We start from the raw sequence: 17,641 nt of genomic DNA, 5'->3' as shown, positions 1-17,641 counted from the left end.
AAGAAAACCTGATGGAGTCTGCAAAAGACCTGAGACTGGGACGGAGATTTGTCTTCCAACAAGACAATGATCCAAAACATAAAGCAAAATCTACACTGGAATGGTTCACAAATAACATATCCAGGTGTTAGAATGGCCAAGTCAAAGTCCAGACCTGAATCCAATCGAGAATCTGTGGAAAGAACTGAAAACTGCTGTTCACAAACGCTCTCCATCCAACCTCACTGAGCTCGAGCTATTTTGCAAGGAGGAATGGGCAAAAATTTCAGTCTCTTGATGTGCAAAACTGAGAGACGTACCCCAAGTGACTTACAGCTGTAATCGCAGCAAAAGGTGGCGCTACAAAGTATTAACTTAAGGGGGCTGAATAATTTTGCACGCCCAATTTTTCAGTTTTTTATTTGTTAAAGAAGTTTGAAATATCCAATAAATTTCGTTCCACTTCATGATTGTGTCCCACTTGTTGTTGGTTCTTCACAAAAAATTACAGTTTTATATCTTTATGTTTGAAGCCTGAAATGTGGCAAAAGGTCTAAAAGTTCAAGGGGGCCAAATACTTTCGCAAGGCACTGTAAGTCACTCCATTCTGGCTGGTGTAATGAGAGTCTCAAAATATCAGAATTATAATGAACAAAACCTACCTCAGCCCTGCGATGGACTGGCAGGCCTGTCCAAGGTGTACCCTGCCTGGGATTGGCTCCAGCCCCCAGCGACCCTGTACGTAGGATAAGCGGTTGACAATGGATGGATGGATGGACGTACTTCAGGGCTTACAATTAAGCCCAGCGATGGAGGCAGAAGGGGCCGTATTACAGAAACTTCCTATCTTAAGTCATAAGTTAAGAAAGGAAGAGTCAAAGAAAGGATTTTTCTCAATTTGGTATTACAGAAGCAAATCCTAACTAACATTAGGAATCCTATCTTATCTTATTTCATCCTATCTTATCTCAGGTTAGGAAATCCTAAATACTCAATCCACCATCGGTTATCAACTTTTATGTCTGTTACCTAGCAACCGATGCCACTTTTCTCATTTCGCCGAGCTAAACGGCTTTTAATCGCTGTTTTTTGGTTTTTTTAATGAAACATACCCTGAAAATGGAGCAGAAACAACAACTATCCTTGAACTTCAAGTCAGATGACTTAGAGGTGTTGGTAACCTCCTTCGAGAAATCCAAATACACATAACGCTTAACTGGGGAGATTAAAGAGAGAGAGTGGGCAATAGCAGACACAGTCTCCGCCGCATATCTGGCATCCAGCGGAGCGCTGATGCTGTCAAAAAGAAAATAAGTCCATTTTCAGTGATATGAAGACACAGGAAACTGTTGTGTCCAAAGAACAGATGAAACCGCTGGTGACTCCTCCTGTGCTCCCTCACTGACCCCGGCAGAAACCCGTAGGCTACTCTTCTCGGGAAAGTTAATTATGACGGTAAAAAAAACAGGCTAATAATCATAATAAAGGCTGCGGGCTAACGTCATCATGTTTTTCATGTATTTCTTGAATTTAATGATCTCCTCCTATCAAAGACTTGCATTAGGATCCTTTTGTTACATCAAGCCTTTACATTATGTTACATAATGAGACATAATCTAGCGTTACATCGCCTACAGCCTTTCTACTAACGAGTGTTTTGTCATCAAACACATCAGTAGAATCAATTAAGTTCTGCCTGTTGACATTTTGTTGTTTTTGTAAAAGCAATTAAAGAGCAACCATGTGGATTAAACGAGTTAGCAAACACTACCTGGTGGAAAAGTAAAAGTTACGACAGCTTAACAGTTATCCTAAAGTTGAGAGTTTCAGATTTTACAAAGTTAGGATGCTTCTGTAATACAATTTTCTTATCTAAAGTTAGGAAAGGAATATTGACTTAGGAACTGTTAATCTGTAATGGCCTTTTTCCTAAATCAGTTCCTAACCCTTATTGCCATGGTTAAGCAGTTAGGATAGGATCTGCCAGTTAGGAACTTTCTGTAATATGGCCCCTGGTCTCCAAAACATAATGTTTAAATGTTAATAACTGTTTTTCATTGGACAAAATGAAGAATTGGCTCATTTTTTCAGATGTTCAGGAACCCAAAAGGACAACATAACATGGGAAAATGTGAGTACAATATTTCTATTTCAGTGAGATCAGGTTGTTTCTAATCCGGAATCAGTTATTTAGCCCAATCTCTTAATGTATCCTGTTTATTTGACAGGTTTCCAAGCAGGTGTTCTCATTGATTTTAACATTATCTTTGATAAGCCAAACCTGATAAATTATTAAGCGTGTGTGTAACCTGATGCTCTTCTTAAACAAGGTAGCAGTGTATTCCGATGTAGCTAACAACTCTCAATAATTAGGATGTTCCTTTTTTTCTGAATCCAAACCCTTGATCCAGCCAAACAAATGGAGGTTTCAGCATATGAAACATCTTTTTTTTAAGAAATTCAATCCTTTGAATAATTCAAAACCACCTCTTTTCTTTTTTGCAGAACAATTTTCAATAGGACAAAATGGCCTCAGTAGAGAAAAATAAAGCAAATCTCACCTCTTAATAGCTGATGATGAATTCAGCTGTGTGAGTAATTTATTTGTTTAGTGAAATAGACTTCCAATGACAGGGGTGAAGTGTAGCGTTAAGTGGCTTTTAGTGTAAATAACTGCAAGCAGATATGGTAGGGAGAAGGAGATATATGTTTTATATGGTATAACTGTGATTTCTCTCCATATATTATGCTTGATCTGCAGACAATTACCCATAAAATTGTGTTTATTGTAAACCTTTGATGTTATTCTTTCATATTTATGAGATTATTTTACAAGAAAAAACACTACTATGTTTGAGCTGGAAACACTATGCCAACCAAACCACAATTGTTTGATCTTTTTTTTAAATCAGCATTTCCTCTTACCAGTTTTAACATGCCCTTGTGGTTTATGGGAATGTACGAACCAACAGCACAGGAAAATTGTTACATGCCACCACTTGAATCATGGGAGTATTGTTTGAGTATTTTCAGGTTAGGTCCGTCTTCTGCACTTGATGCTCGACCTGTTGCACCGAATGAATAGTACTGATTTGGGGATGAATACCTGAAGGTCTGATTAAGCCACTGGCTGAACCGCCCACATAGTTTTAATCATCAGATTTTGTCCACTCCATTCACACTTATTCTAAACCACATCTTGCACCACAGGTGGAGTGTGAACTGCTATTTTAGCATAAAAAGTGAAACCTGTTATCGTTGCCCTAGTACTGACATTTCAAGGTTAGTCATCAGTGTTTAGGTACAACATACAACAGATGCTTAGTAGTTTTTGAGATGTTTTTTTTAGCACAGTACAAGAACATACAGACAGTCACAAACATTAATGTGCTAAAAAGTCGAAAAAGTAGATTTTGGTGAGAACAGCTGGTACATGCCAGGATTTAATTTCCCATTATTCAATCCATTTAGAGTTGAAGGAGTTTGTTTCTGGTGACTGGATGTCCAGTAAGCTAAAATCACAACAGGCAGTGAGAAAATGTGACAGGGGGTACCATATTTCTAACCCTGCTGACATCTTCCACTGACAACTTACTCCATCTCCTCTCTCTGACTGGTTTACAGTATGTGCAGGTGCTCACACTGGTTTAATAGTACTGTTGATAAATCAGACCCTGTGAATCATTCATGGTGTGTGTGTAACCTCATGCCCTCCCTAAAGAATGCGTCTGGTGAAGCAGACAGCTTTAACTTAGTAATGAGGATGTTCGTTTTGTTCTGACTGGCAAACCTTTTTAGATAGTCATGTTGACTCACCACCACTGACTGCATTGTTGCTTTTGATGAAGCAGTGAACTGCCATCATTTAACCAAATGTTTATTTACCCATTAGCCACAGCGGTCAAGCATTTTCCTGAATACGATTTAGCAAAATTATTGATCGGGCCATCCTTGCTGTAGTCCAACTCTGTAAAAAAGCTACCTAGTATGATTGGTAGTGGGCCAATATTGCTTCAGACTGTTTGACAAGATCTGAAATGAGATCTGAAATACATAGCTCATCTAATAGATTAATAAAAAGCTAAATGTATCATTAAAATGTACCATTTATTTTACACATCCGTATGCATTTTTGTAAAGGGATATCATTGTTAAGTACCTAAAAGAACATAGTTATGCACTGATTATATAAATGTTTCTTCACACAATCCTCTATTTCAATTTACTCTAACTCCAATACTGTAACATGATCTGCGTACGCAGTCTGTCTTCTTACACTGCATCATTAATGAGGACAGAAACACGTATGTCTCATCTCAGATTCACACACTTCCAGGAATTTGCATCACTACCCAAATAAGTGTTTACTTGCTCATCCAGTGCTGTACTTTGATGCTGCAGTCTGTGTCCATTATTTAAAAAAAAACTGATTTATGCACAAGAGTTAAGAAAGTGTGGTTTCAGATGGTGATATAGGACATGATCATGCCCACTAGTAGATGTAGTTTCATCAGTATGCATTGGCAAATGGTTAGTGTCCAGGACAAATATGATCATCTATGGCTGACAGTTTGTAAGTGGAGCTGTAAACAGGCAAAATTACTCAAAACTGTATCCAACAACACATTTGCTGCATATATATGATGTATTCAGTGACCAAGGCCGGCTTTCAATATCTGAAAAAAACAATACACACCACTTTGTTTTGAGAAAGCAATATCTTTTTGCTGTCGATTTTCCACACCATAACAACCTCCCTCGCTAATAGATGAAATCCAAAGGCAGCACTTTTAAATCTGAGTTTGTCAGCAAACCCATGCTTTGCTTTAGAATTTTCTTTTTTTCACAGATAAGTGTGATACACCTGTCTCACGTCTGAGAGCTTCAGTGTTTTGGTAGGTATGGAGAAAACAGATGGGGTGGCATTAATCCTCTCTATCCATCCAAACAAATGATGAAAGTTACAGCATATGAACAGTTGTGTCCTTATGTTCTGACAGTTGATCATATTAAGAAAATTGTTTTAGCCTGATTTTTACAACATTAATCATTTTTCATAATTAATTAAAGGGTTTTTCCTTTAAAATATATCAAGATTTTTCTTGTTGTGTATACAGTATTGTCCATTTATACAGTGCTGTATACCTAATTATTGGTTGATGTGAACACAGGTTTAGCAGCTGCTTCAGAAATAGCAGAATAACAATAAGCTTGTCATCAATTCAGTGCACAAGTTAAATCTGCATCTATTTAAGATATTTCAATTTATTTACATAACTGAGCCTCTTTATGTAATATACCTTCATTAAATGTTTTAATCTCCAACAAGTACATATGGTACACAATGTGTTACTGTATATGAATGTTTATTATTTCCATTACTGCTGAGAGCAACAGCAGCATGAAAACAACACTCAGCCTCTGCATTTGAATGGAGTTTGCAGTTTTGCCTTGCAAGCCTACGATTTGCTTGCAAGGCAGGTTTGTTTTAAATTTATGGATGAGGTTACTGGAGTGCACTCGGAGACCTGAAGAAAGCACTGTGAGAAAATGCAGGAAAAAGGAAAATCCTCAATCCTCTTGTTACCTTGAAACCAGTGAGGTAATCAATGAAGCACAGGCTTCAAACAAACAAAAGGCACAGTGCTCTATTTAGCCTCCTCTCTTTCCACCAGCCCTTTATATATACACACGTAAATAGACGCACGAACACAATTTGAAATATTGAAGCCAGCACTTTTGTTTCATCAAGACATCAAAGCTCAACTCACTTCAGATCCTTAATAAATGCACTTGACTGAAATGCACTGTGGACAGATGAGGAATTATGTGCATCTCCAGTGTCTGATTAAAGGACTTTATTTGACATATGTTATATATTCTCATCCAAAATCTCAACACTAATCCCCCACTGTCCCTGAATAGTTAGGGATTTGTGCAGTAATATTGCGTAATGACCTCGGAAGTAAGGCAAAGTAGCTGAAACTGTGTTTGTGGGGTTTTTCAGTATGGACAGAAGCAGGCCAAACAGTTAGAGAGCATGCTACATCTACTGACTTTTAAGTTGCTGAGCTGATTGTCTGGACTAACTGGGGAAATTATTAACACTTCCTCATCTAGTATTGGCATTTAACCCCCAACTTCTGCCCAGTGACAGCACAGTGACTGAGTTAGCTGCAAATGTGTGCAGTTCAGTTTGTTGCTGAGCTCCTTTTTCTGAAGGTTTACTGATGGCAAGGTTGGCAAGGTTAAATAGGTAATTCAGTACACTTTATTGATGTGAGGATCAATTGTTCAGAGGGAGATATTCATGTTTCAGCACTTGAATAAATGATGCCTCTGACTGTACATTAAATAAGATACATTATTGACATCTAGCCAAGTTTCACATAAAGTAGCCTGCTCTGTGGACTTTTAAATGTATCCAGACAAGAGCTAGCTGTGTGTAAAACACAGTGTATATAATATGGAGTATGTTCTTTGAAAAAGCTTATGACATCATTTAAAAACACACGCATGACACAGTCATGAATAAATCAATTCTTTGTTCGCCTCTTTTTTGACCTGTATTCCAAGTCATGTGATCGTGCATGTTTTTTTCCTGCAATACCCTGTTTCATATTCACAGTGTTTAACTATTCATGGCAACAACATGTCAGGGGGTTTCCCAGTGCACCCACATTCTTCTGCAGTCGGCAGCTCAGCAGGTGCAATGGAACGGAGGGCTGTTGGTGCAAGGGCACCTCAGCAGTACATGGGGGACAGGAGGCTGTGTTAAATTGTTTTAAATGTCCAGGAATGTCCAGGAATTGAAATCTGTTACCCTGTGATAAAAAGCAATGCCTGATGCTCCCTATTTTTAGATGAAACACTTTTTTTATGGTTTTGTGGCACCAATGTATTGTGTTATGTATAATGTAAGGTGTTAACACTTAAGCTGCTGAATCCCCTGAGAAGCAGGGTACAGTGTTGCATTATTACAGTGTTGAACTACAAGCTGCTTATTGTTTAAGTAGTTGCTTTACAAGTAGTGCTGTACTACAATGTTATGTTTGTGGAAGTACCAGAATGTCTATTTCTATATCACACAAACTGTGCGATAAGCAGTACCGTTTTGAAGACATGCACCTATCACTGCCAGAATACCACAACAACAACAACAACAACAACAACAATAATAATAATAGTATAACAATAATAATAGCTTTATTTGTATAGCTTTTTTGTGATAAACATTTTAATGAAAGCAAATAAACCAAACAAAACAATTTACACTTAGAACACCGATAAACCTCAGAAGGGCGGTAAGTACAGTTAATTGAGAAAGATATTAGCAAAAAGGGGGAAGGAGAGGACATAAAAAGATTAGCTTTCCCATAAAACAGACAAATGGAGGTAAGAAAATACAAAAATTAAAGTAAAATAAATAAATTCTGGTTTAGCCCAACCCATTTTTCCATGGGGTGCTCGGACACCAAGTGACTCCAGAGTACCCTATACGCCTTCATTGCAGATGTCAGCCTTAGGTATAGGAAGTAGGAGGTGCCCGATAGCCCATATTGATTTTTTTATGTCTTGAAACGTGCGTAATGCAGTGTTGTCAAAGATGTCACTGAAGGTATATACTCATTTATGAGCCCATGGGGGAAATACAAATGGCTTCCCACCTGACTGAAAGTGACAATTATTCCACAGAGGTGTCTTGTGAAAGACACCCGTCACACCAAATATTCATCAAGAGAACATCAAGAGAGTTCACAGTGATACTCCAATAACACAACTGGATATTCCTACGTCCTATGCCTGTATAAGGTAAGTCTAAATGATGTGGTTTTTAAATATTAAGATTGGAAACTGCCAGGACTCTTGTAAGCTTACTTCTTTGTAGAGTCGTGAGTCCTCCCCAAAGCAACTGTGATATTAGAGAGTGCATTTCAAAAATGTATTTGGGAGGAGGTGTAAGAGGAATCATAAAGAACAGAAAGTTAACGTGGGGCAAGATATTAATTTCGACAGTTGAGATTCTGCTGTGCAGAGAGACATGAAGAGAGCTCCATCTCTTTAGATCCCTCGATATCTCTCTTTTGATACCATATACATTTTCATGAACTATGTTGTGAAGGTTGGCCATTCTTAATCCGTAGGGTTTAATATGGAGTTGGCCCACCCTTTGCAGCTATAACAGCTTCAACTCTTCTGGGAAGGCTGTCCACAAGGTTTAGAGAAGGCCTGGCTCACAGTCTCCACTCTAATTCATCCCAAAGGTCTATCGCGTTGGGGTCAGGACTCTGTGCAGGCCAGTCTCCACACCAAACTCACTCATCCATGTCTTTATGGACTTTGCTTTGTGCTTTGTGCACTGCAGTCATGTTGGAACAGGAAGGGGCCATCCCCAAACTGTTTCCACAAAGTTGGGATAATGAAATTGTCCAAAATGTCTTGGTATGCTGAAGCTTTAACAGTTCCTTTCACTAGAACTAAGGGGCCAAGCTCAACCCCTTGTTATGGCCACTGCTAGCTGCCATTTAGTGTATGTTAATTGTGCTGTTCCTGTTAATGAGTCTGCCGGTTATGCAAAGCCAGCTGTGTGAATCTCTGTCGAGGATTGGTCCCTCTGGAGATGAGACCGCCTACTTCCTGATTGAAAAGCAATCAGCAGCTGGCGTCGATGATTGGTGTGGCTGTGGTCGGACTAAACCTACCACTCAGGAGTCTCCAATCAACCTCAGCAGCACCTTAAATTGCTTGTGCGTCCACAGTTCAGAGCAGCTGTGAACCAGTGATCACTTTGCCTTGCAGTTGGTTGCACATCATTGTGTTTAGTCTGGAGAGTATTTAGAGTGTTTGTATTCTGTAGTGTTGCCTGTCTGTTGCCTGTCAGTGTGGCTTCAGCATATAAGATAGCTACTAACCTAAAATAAATAGCCTACATTCATATCAAAATTTAGTATTTCAATATCCTTACCAAACCTCTCATACTATTCAGCCTCACATTAGAAAAATGAAACCCATTTATTTTAACAGCTGCGACAGGCTGTGTGAAACGGACTGGGAGCAAATAAAAAATATTAAACACATTTCAAAGCAGTTAGTAAGCTTACTGTAAAAACCTGTAGGCCTACAATAGCCCAAGGCAGTCTCAGTAGGATGATATCACTATTGCCTACAAGAGTTTCTCCACATCACCACAGCAAACATAAAGCAGCCTATAAAACAGTCTGTGGGATGTCCTACAGATTGTGATATCATTTTCCAAGAGAGCTGATAATGCAATAGGCAGCGTTTTCATAGAGTTTATCTCTTATCTGGAACATAACCTGCTCCGGAGCAGGTTAGCTGTTCAGCATAAGTTGCCATGGTGATCTAAGAAGTGAACCACTGTCGTGGTACTGAAAACCCTGAGATTACCCATTAACCAAAGTTACCTCGATAAGCTAAAATCCTGCTTCGTGGTACAGGCCTCAGAACCATTCCAGTTGTCGTATTCCACCTCATTTTCAATCCCAATCATATGCTACTGCTCCCCACAATGAGCCGGGTCGTAACACCCTTAAAAGCAACCCCACACCATAATCCCCCCTCACTTGGCACAATGCAGTCAGGCAAGTACCGTTCTCTTGGCACCCGCCAAACCCAGACTTGTCCATTGAATTGCCAGACAGAGAAGTTTGACTTGTCACTCCAGAGTGCACGTCTCCAGCGCTCTAGTGTCTAGTGGCGGCTTGCTTTACACCACTGCATCCGACGGTTTGCATTGCATTTGGTGATGTAAGGCTTGGATGCAGCTGCTTGGCCATGAAAACCCATTCTATGAAGCTCTCTATGTACTGTTCATGAGCTATTGACTGATTAACAAAGAGCTGTTCATGTAGAGCAGAAAACTGTCAAATATATTTGGTGTGTAAATGCAGGCTAATAAGATCTTATCATAATTAATAGAGAGCAATGCATAAACAAATCTACCATGCAAATTGTTCTCTGTTAGGTGTGTTTCTTGAGTCAATGAGACAGATATTCGCTTGTGACGGAGAAACAGCGAGAGCGCTTAATGGGCGACTTTAGACCTCGAACATTCCAGCTGGGAATATTTAGGTTGGCCATTTAGATTGTTGGCCAGTAGAATGTCTGAGACACCTAGTAGAATATCAAGAGACCCCAAAATAAAAGGTATAAAAATATTAATGGGAATGCAAACAAGCAAACCGCCAGGTTCTCGTAGTACCCAAGGTTTGCAGAACACAAACACTGACCATTCCAGTGGTGCAATGGCCATTCCTAAATTGCATGATGCTCCTTGTACAGAAGCAGTCTAAGGCATAACTGTTGGGGCATCCGTAAATCAACCAACTTAGCAGAGACCATTATCCATTAAAAAAAAGCTATCTGAAATGCTAGTAATCCATTCGGTGACCCATACAGAGTTAGAGCAGTCTAAGAAACTATACAGCTGATAACCTAACAGACAAGAATTTCTAGACAGCACGATTCAGACTGAACAACGATGCTGGCCAAAGAAGAAGAAAAAAAAATAGGTATATGGTAATGCTTACAGGGCTATAGTCCGAGGCCGAGGCCACATGCAGTTGCAGCTAGAGAAGCCCATTGTGGGGAGGAAGCCTCCATCTCATCGGGATTTTGTAGAGACGCAGTCCCGTTGTTTCGCAGGACAGAGGGCATCTGGAGAAAGTACTCTGCGTCAGATTGCTTCTAGAAGTGGAGAACCTGCCCTAGGTAGGTAATCTTGACTTTGGCTGGGTAACGCAGCAATGGTTGGAGACCAAGCGATGCTATTTTCTTGCAAACTGAAACAAAAGATTTTCTCTTGCTGTTTGGATCTTTGCTATAATCGGGGAAGAACAGCAGGTTGATCGGTTCGGTCCGGGTACCCTTTAGAATTGCCTGGCAATCAGCATAGTCAAGTTTACCTGATTACCCGACTCCACAGAGATGGAATCCACTTTGGCAGATGTTTTATCAGAAATCCTGTTGCATCCGATCCCTCTTGGCCCTCCTTCAGACCAACCAGTCTCAGGTTAGACATCCGACTACGGTTCTCCATCTGAGTCAGTTGTTAGGTGCACTGCAAAAACTGAGCTCTCAAAAACAGGGGGAAAAAACATTAAAATGGGGGAAATATTACTTAAAATAAGCAAAATTATCTGCCAACAAGAATATTTCACTTGCTTCTCGAATCAAATGAAATTCTGTAACATAAAAGCCACCTGGTAAGAAGAAATATTTTGTTAGACAAAAAAACAATATATTTTGCCTTTAATTAAGATAATTAATCTTACTAAGATTTTAGTTTTTGCAGTGCACTCATTTTGTGCTGGAGAGCATTAGCATGGTGTTTGCCAGCCCTAAGTGCTGCCTGTAGTGAGTCAACTTTAGCCGTGTTGCTTTGAAAAGCCTTTATAGAAGTGTCCAGGTCCTTGGTCAAAATACCAACGTTTACCTCTGTGTGCTCTATTTGAGTTTTTAGTTCCACTAGTTGCGGGATGAGGATGCTATTCACCGCTGTCTGTATAATCAGGTTGAGGTTGCTCTGTTTCTCCAGCAAAGCGGTTCTCACTGCTGTAGCAATTGCATTGTCCAGATCATCTTTTGGCATTGTGGCCATATGTTTTTTTTTTTGTGGTGACACTTGTGGTGCCATTATTTCTTGATTGTTAACAAAGGTTGGTTGATACACATAAAGCAACTTTATATTAAGAGGTTCGTTGAGGACAAGCTAGCAAGCTACATGTGCATCGCAGAGGTGCGTCACCCGGACGTCCGTATAGCACTTTTCATTACAGGTAACAAAGTGCTTTACAGCAATCAATGTAAAACTTACACACCTCAACTTTATGTTCCCGGACACATTAAACTCTCATTGGCACAGTAAAATGAAACAAGGCACAACCCTTTAATGGTTGTGGTACTCTCTTGCAATCAAATATTAACAGTGGTGTAAGGTAGTACAATTTACTGTGCTTGGAAGAGTACTCTATCGATTTAGCATTGCACTAAATTAAAACTAATATTGTTGGACTTACAATGGACATTTGAAAAAAGGAACAAATCTGATGCAGCAGAACCAGAGATGTTGTCTTTTTTATTCCACGCATTCTTCTTCCTTGCAGAAACCTGATGACTTTCAGCATCAGCAAACTTTAGACATCGAACTGTGTGTTTGAACTACAGCCATGTGTAGTGTGTACGAGTTAGCAATTTCACCAAAGTGACATTTCTCCTCTAGACTCCTCACATGGTTTCAATAAAAAAAAAAACTGTTCAAGGCCCAAAGAGGTCAAATCCTCCAAGGTTTCACAAAATAGCAAAGAAACTTTAAGTATATTTTGCTGCTGATAGTACTTTTACTTAAGTGAGGTTTTGAATACAGGACTTTTACTTATAATAGAGAATTATTACAACATTGTATTAAAATTTACTAGTAAAGTATTTCTTCCACTATTAACTTTTTACAGATGTCAGTGAAAGTGTCATCACACAGTGTCATGTATTATTGTATTGAAATTAGAAATAAGCTGAGAACAGTGTAGGGCATTTGCGCCTTTGCGCTGTCTGTAACACACTCAGTAATAATATGTTATTTTAGGCAGAAAACAAGACAGGTTCCGCTGTTTTATATTCACAAATATTGTTGTTGTCATACACTTTGACTGTGTATTTACTTTATGAATTTGTCCTAAAAATGATTTTGATTAAGACCAATGGGATTCCTGTCGCTGAGGCAAAATATACCTGTGTGTGTGTGTGAGTGTGAGTGTATATCCAAACCCTCTGTGGTGCCAAGTCAGCACTGAAATGCCGCGCTGTCCAGGAAAACAAATCAACATGCAGCTGTGCCCAACTTTTCATTTATTCATACTACACAGCTGTTTTCAGCATTTCTTGTGTCCACATTATAATGCACATGAGTTCAGTGGCAGGAGAAATGACAGCAGCAAACAGCATGTGACAAACAGAACACATCAATGCTTCCGGTACAGTACATGGTTTACAAATTATAACAACTGAGTTTTAATCAAGGGATTGCCAGGTCAAATTGTCAAACCAGATAGAAAATTATGAAAAAGAATTAGCATTGCTCTCCCATTCTTCAAGAATACTGTGAAGGCAAAAAAGCAACAGTTGCTCTACTGGGATGAGCACATCATATTCTTGAAACGCTAAAAAAAATCTACAGTGGAGTTAACACACAGGTGGAGAGGAGAGGTCGGAGAGCTACGAAGAGGGCTTTCAAGGACAGACAAACCACATTTCCTCACTCATAAGGGGGTGAATTGCTTCAAAATATCGTGGAAAGATAAAACCATCTCACACTAAAACTGATTTGGTTAAGGAGTGGAGCGCGTTGTCACTGTGACACTGCTGTCTCAACTACTGTGTTTTCCACTGTTCAAATCCTTCAAGCTTTACCTGGAAGGTGCAACATCGCTAAACTTTTACAGTCACCTAAAGAAGCTGTTGTTATAGGTACAGGGAGAGCCACAACACTAAATAATTCTTCTTATCTATCCGTCAATCTTTACCCTTATCCAGGTCCACAACACACAGCTACTGGTTAATTAGTACTGAGTGGGCCAACTAAAGTGAAAATCTACCAAGCTGCTTCTGGACACTGGCCACACACAGTAGGACATAAGTCAAGATGATTTTTCCAACAGAACATCCAAAAGAAAATAACACATTTGAATTTCTGTCCCAAGTCATCTTGGAGAATCAATAGGAGAGATTATTATATCTGTTTTTTAGTATGCTAGTTCTGGTAAAGTTAACTCTGGCTTTCTGAACGCAGCGCCCTGTCTGTTTGTTGCTATGTTGATGTTGCTCTAAAAATGAATCAAATTGATTATTGAGCAGAAATTTCTGGAAATAACATGTGACATTAGGTATACATATTTTCATAGTATTAGCACTGAGTAACAATCTCTCAAACATGCGTGGATGGTCTTACATTTACTTTAAATTCGATCAGGAAGACTAAATTCATGGTATTTATTATTATAAATACCATGAATTTATTTTGATATTTTCCTTCACCTACTGCGGAGGACTGATCCTGACAAATTCAGAAATAAATACAGAAATAAATAACTGCTCAATAAATAAATAAGCATCTGATTAAATGCACAAAAAAATAAAGTAAATAAATAAATGTCTGACTGTCTGTCAGAGCGTCCACATGAAAAAGAAGGAAGACATGGCTGGTAGTATTGTCTTCAAATAGAGTTGCTAAATACCTCAGCGCACTGAAGAAAGCCATCTGACTGTGTGAGGAGCAAGCTTGTTGATGTGTGCAGGTAGAGTAGGCCTAGAGCTCTCCCGTCTGACTGGTCCACCAATAGCGGAGAAGTTCACCCTTTGAGACACAGCCCCTCCTCATTTGCATAATGAGGCAGAAATGCATAGAGAAATGTAAAAAGGACAGGCAGAAATATACCATTGGGGAAATAAATAGGGTAGAAATGCAAAGGAAGAATAAAACAGACAAAAATATTAAAACACACACAAATAAATACATTTTAAAAAGAAGTAATTAATAAATAAAGTTAAAGATTATAACGGACAATAAAGAAATAAGGTAATTATTACAAAGGTGAATAAGTAAAGAAGCTAATTAAAATAGATATATACATTTATGTCTCCTTGTGTAGTTTAATTACTGCCTACATTTATTTATTTACTTTATTTTTTGTGCATTTAATCGGATGCTTATTTATTCAGTCCTCCATAACCTACAGTTTGAACCAGTTGAACCTTTTAAAATGATGTTGCAAAAATGGGTCTTATTGCTCAACAGTCCTCACAGTATTTTTTCTTTGTGTGCACCACATCAATTAATTTAATAACTCTCTCTTAAGTTTGCTCTGCAACAGGAGAACATAGCAACAACTCAATAAGTAAACTGCTTGCTCCAACGATATTACTGCACCATGTCTTTTTGTGGTTGGTAATTTCCTTTTACTTTCCAACAAGACCACCATATACATGTACTATGTTTATTCTACCAAGCTACTAAGTGAAACATTCCACTGTATTTAGGGAAATGAATAAATAGTGCAATAAAGTCACATGTACCGTATGTGTTCTGTAATAAAGATCACATTGTGCTCAGGTGATGCTGCTGGGTGGAGGCCTTTGCTGGATAAATACATGTTGTGTATGAAATACTGCGAATACTTGAGGGACATTGCTGAATTGGCAGAGTAGACAAAAGGAGTGAGAGAGATTTGTTGATCAAGTGATTTCAGCATGCAGTCACAAGTCACAGGGTTTGCTTTAAGAGGGAATTTCCTCCCTCTGAAACTCTCCCCTCTTCTTCTATGTATGTTTAAATAGAGCATAATACTGTTGTTTGGGCGCCTCACTTTTGTATACTTTAACCTTTACCTTTAAGTCCCACTCTATGAATTGTTCATGGATATTTTCCCCCTGCAGCTGTTACCAAATGATTGTCTTTTGTACACAAGAGAATGTGCTGGTTCATGCAGAGAGAAAACTAAAGATATTTTATGGAAGTGGAACATACCAAACTAATGCATATTATGCATTAGTTTGATTGCTGGTGTGCACTTTGCAGCCCACACCTTGTAGTTGTAATTTTAGTCCGTCCTCCATTCCAGGTGATTGTTCATTATAGCCAAAAGGTGAAGTTATGTCTCTAAGGACTGGCCAAACAATGTAACAAAGATGGGGACTACATTTGGAATGAGCTCTTTTAGTGAAATTACTGGTGAAGTGCAATTTTGCTTCTGAACCAGAAAATATCAGCCCATGGGAAGCCTTCAATGACCCTCAATTCTCCTTTGGTCTCTGCTGCATTTCTCCCCAACAGTGTGTCCCTTTTCGGTAGGAAACTCACTGTCACCCCCCTCCCATACCACCTCCATGGAAGCAGCTTTCCATTCAGACTTTTGGCAGGACAACCAGTTAAACCTCCCAGGAAACCCTTTGCCTCACCTTAGTTTGAAGCCTCAAAGCACCTTCATACGGTGTTTGAGTTTATACAACATGTGGACATGCATTTATCAGCTTGTGTGGGAATATTATGCACATGCTGTATGTACATATGATGGATGCGTCAGATTGAAAAGGAAGCAAGTCTCTTTGCCATAAAGTCAATTCGGCTGTTTATGTTTTAAGTTGGGATCTGGCAGGGACAGGTTTTGTTATCAGCAAAATATCAAAGATATTCAGACATATTAATAAATTATTAATAGAGAGATCGGGGCGTATCTTTCTTCTGCAGGTATGAGACCGTTTTGCTGTGTATAACAATCTCCTTCGGGATCAAAAAATGTGTTGCAGAAACACAAAACAACAGAGATAAACAAAAGAAAATGGTCCTTCTCGACCAGCGAGTGAGACCTTAGGGAAATAAAGTTGAGAGCTGACAATGGGTTACCTACTGTAGCAGCTTGCGCAGCAGTGGAAAGGCAAGGAGAGGCTGGTGCTCTCTCCTCTTATGGGTTCAGTGGCATTATGGCCACACCACAGGGGCATGAGAAAGAGGCTCAGCCAGTAAGAATTCACTATTTGGATTCAACTTGATTTCAAACTTCAGTGTGAGTTAATGACCCAAAGGGATCTTGGCGCTGTTTCTTCATTTAGGCTTTTTTCAACTTTTGACTTTTTGCTGTGTATATTATATGTACATCATAATATACACAGTTTGTGTTGGAAATCCTTTTTCTTTTTGATGTAATGCTTTCTTTTCTTCTTTCTTTGTCACATCAGTCTTTATGCGTTTCTAGCTCTCAACAGTACTGCTTTTAAAGGAATAGTTCGCCATTATTCACTTTCTTGCCGAGTTAGATGAGAAGATTGATACTATTCTCAATGTATGGTGAATATGCAACCAGGGTTAATGGGCAAGACTATTTATTGACAGTAACTTCCTGAAGTCTCCACTAATTGGTGATGACAAAACTCGGATTTTGTAACCTTCAGGCAGAGGCCAGCTGTTGTCCCCTGTCGCTAGGTTTTTTTGTGTTTCTTTTTGTTAAGCTAAACTAAGCTTATCTCCTGCTGGCTGTAGCCTTTCTGCACATTTAACCTGCAAAAATGAGGGTGGGATCTATCTGTTCACCTAACTCTGAGCAAGAAAGCAAATAAGTGTATTTCCCTAAATGTTGAACTATTCTTTTAATTTTAAACCCCTGCAACTTATAGGTAGAATATTAGTCACCTCAGTTGGTCAAACTCTCATCACAGCACTTGCAACTCATCTTGAAGAGCTGTTTACCTTCCAATCGCCACAGTCTGAAACCCATGTGTGAAGCATCTGTAAAGTCCTCTCCAGGAACAGGAGGAGCAGACTGACTAACAGAACTGTTTGTTCCAAAAAAGAGGTGCAGATGTTCATCTGTGTTTTTTAATGGGTTTTGTCTGCTGTAGTAAACATGCAGACAAGATCTTTTCTTTCATCTCCGCATACCTTCTGTTGCTGTGATTTCAATTTCAGCTTGATAATTTCATACACAACTGCCTTCAGGCCCAACACTCCAGCTTTCCAGATAGTCCCACAGAAGCGCTGATACAGCTAACCCAGGCCTCTCATACCTCACTTTCCTCCATCTTGAAGAGGTCAGTCTGTCCTGCCCTCTCCTCTCCTCCCAAAGCACTGTTCACTGCCACCCCCACACATTCATTA

The 17,641-nt window shown here is 39.2% G+C and overlaps 1 long non-coding RNA gene across 1 annotated transcript; it reads left to right on the top strand.

Annotated features, from left to right (window-relative positions):
• The first annotated feature begins 1,058 nt into the window (after positions 1 to 1,058).
• On the top strand, positions 1,059 to 2,547 carry LOC123986435. Its single transcript, XR_006828885.1, has 3 exons — positions 1,059 to 1,434; positions 2,071 to 2,110; positions 2,485 to 2,547. It is a non-coding gene; the product is annotated as an uncharacterized LOC123986435 (long non-coding RNA).
• Positions 2,548 to 17,641: the final 15,094 nt, after the last annotated feature.

This window comes from Micropterus dolomieu, linkage group LG17 (assembly GCF_021292245.1).
Source record: "Micropterus dolomieu isolate WLL.071019.BEF.003 ecotype Adirondacks linkage group LG17, ASM2129224v1, whole genome shotgun sequence".
Classification (NCBI taxonomy): Eukaryota; Metazoa; Chordata; class Actinopteri; order Centrarchiformes; family Centrarchidae; genus Micropterus; species Micropterus dolomieu.
Note: the sequence above shows the minus strand (reverse complement) of the source record. Positions and strands in the feature narration are given on the sequence as shown.